This window comes from Pteronotus mesoamericanus, unplaced genomic scaffold (assembly GCF_021234165.1).
Source record: "Pteronotus mesoamericanus isolate MK-2021 breed Mesoamerican mustached bat unplaced genomic scaffold, CSHL_Meso_final contig_2, whole genome shotgun sequence".
Taxonomy (NCBI): domain Eukaryota; kingdom Metazoa; phylum Chordata; class Mammalia; order Chiroptera; family Mormoopidae; genus Pteronotus; species Pteronotus mesoamericanus.
The window spans coordinates 6667931-6670429 of record NW_026555084.1 but is presented as its reverse complement, the minus strand read 5'-3'; the positions used below and the strand labels follow the sequence as shown (position 1 = coordinate 6670429).

General features: G+C 41.8%; 1 pseudogene; it reads right to left on the bottom strand.

Annotated features, from left to right (window-relative positions):
* Nucleotides 1-811: 811 nt before the first annotated feature.
* Nucleotides 812-2202, bottom strand: LOC129066757 (succinate--CoA ligase [ADP-forming] subunit beta, mitochondrial-like; annotated as a pseudogene).
* Nucleotides 2203-2499: the final 297 nt, after the last annotated feature.

Sequence of the window (2499 nt, the reverse complement as noted above, 5' to 3'; positions counted from 1 at the left end):
CGGACACACACTCTGGGGGTGCCTCTGCTTCCGGGCTCCTAGACTAGGTAGGTCATGACCCTGGGGCTCCCACACCCGCTGGGTCTCTCTGAAATGAACCTCTATTGGGATCTCTTTCTTCCTTTTTTCTTTTCCACATTGGGAAATTTTTATTAACTTACATTTACAGTCAATTTTGTATGCCAAGTCCTTGGTAAATACACCTTTACTTGATAGAAACCTATAGGTTCTTCTCAGTACCATAGGATCACGAGGACTTGCAGTTATCGGTGTTTTGTAATAATTAAAATAATGTTCAAATAATTAAGTCACTTTGCTGAAATATTTAAAAGAATATCCTGAGGAATGTTTGAAAGCTTTGTCTATAAATAGTGATCGATATATTTAGTTAGGTATTTGGTGTTGAAAATAAACACTTCTCATATAATATAGCATTGTTTTATTATATTGCTCTACTAATGAGGCTAGGTATTAGATGCAATATTTCTAACACTAAAGGATAAAGCTTTATGCTCATATTTATTTTATTCATAGGACTCATTAATGAAGAATTTTGTATCCAACAATGATAAACTGGAATATTGCAAATCACATTCTGTAGAAGAAAAGAAGGCCTCAGCAAAGGAATCTAGGTAAGTGCATTACACACTCCTTATACAAACAAACTATTCTCAGCAACAGAAGTAAATGTGGACCAAATGCTTTTAAAAGTTTTTATGCCTAGATGGCAATATAATTTGCACACACTGAAGAGAAAAGAAACAATAACACAGAGTACAGTATTTTTAACGATCATAGCACATTAAAAGCTTCAGTCATCCACTGAATTCTCAGATCCGATTGGCAACTGAAATTCCACATCCACCTGGGTTTCTTCGGCTAAGGTGACTATTTCAGAGAGCTTTACAACCATTTTAGCAGCTTCATCCGAGTCATCACAAGCAAGAATGTTCAGCCCACCATCCGTCGTTAGTGCCTTAGAATCATCCACTCATGTACCTTGTAACTGTACCACAGCAGGTATTTTAACTTCCAAATCCTTTACTGCCATGACTCTACACTGAGCAATAACATCACACCACACCCCACAAACATTGACCAGGATAGTCAGTACCTTTTTATCCAAAGTGACGAGTTTAAGCGCTTCTGTTACTTGACGGACTGTAGCACCACCGCTGACATCGAGAAAGTTGGCTGGCCTCCCTCCATGAAGTTTTATGATGTCCCTTGTGGCCATAGCCAAACCAGCCCCATTCATGAGACAACCTGTCTTCCCACTGAGGCCGATGTAGTGGCCCTATGCCTTCGCTGCACCTCTGTCCCTTTCCTCTTCCTGATCCAGTCCTGGAGATCAAAGATTTTCTCCTGACAATAAGCTAAATTAGAATCAAAACTGATCTCTGCATCCATACCCAGCACAGCTCCATCTGGGTCCCCTACCATTGGATTTATTTCTACTATGGACACATCATATTTCAGAAGAAGGTTGTAAAGCTTGACCATGTTTTCTGCCACAGAATCCACAACATTAGGTGGAAATCCTATCTTCTGTGCAAGCTGGACCAGCCTGTTCCTTTTTGATGCCTTCTGCAATATCAATAGGTTCTTTAACTCCGGCCTCAGGAGTCTCTGCAGCAACATCTTCAATGTTGACACCACCTTGAGAACTTCCTCTTAATACAAGACCTTGAAATGACCTTTCCATTGTTATTGCAAAGTACTATTCCCTCCTGGGATACCTTCACTCACAAACCAACACTTGATTGCAAATTCTGCCCTTTTCTCCTGTTTGCTTGGTAAACAGCTTTTTCCCAATCATTTGTGAGGGAACAGCTTTTGCTGCTTCTGGAGAAAAAAACTACCCTCACTCTTCCTTTGAGGCCACTTTCAAATGTTCTTTTTCCTATACCACCAGCTAAAACCTGTGTCTTTATCACAATCCCTACTGAACCTAATTTTTTGGCAATTGCATAATTTTCGTCTGGTGACTTTGCCACGTGTCCTTTGGGAATGGCGTTCTTGCAACAACTTCATGCTCATTTACTCACGTAGTGAGAGATCCCTTTGTTGTTGCTCTTGTACTTGGAATCCACGGTTGTTAAACAATCCAGAACTTCCTAGAACCTGGGTGGTGGCCCTCAGTGCCCTCCAAGGCGTGTGGCTCCTCTCTATTTGGATCTTTAATCCTCTTTTGCTTCTCATTCACCCAACCACACTAGACTCTGTATTCCATCTCTGTAGGTTTATGGCACAGCATGCTTCTCTTTGCAGACTCTTCCGGTCTCTGGACCTTACCCTTACTTATTCAGAGTTATTGTGCCAGCTCAATGCACACAGCCACTGATTACCTCCCTATCACTCACTTCAAGTCTCCTTGGCCCACCATACCTACCAATGAAATGCTGCATGACGCAGTGGAAGGAAGTTTTAGAGTCAGAGAGAGCTGCACGCGCATCTGCCCCTCCCCGGAGAGCTGTGTGACTCTTAGCAAGGCCTTTT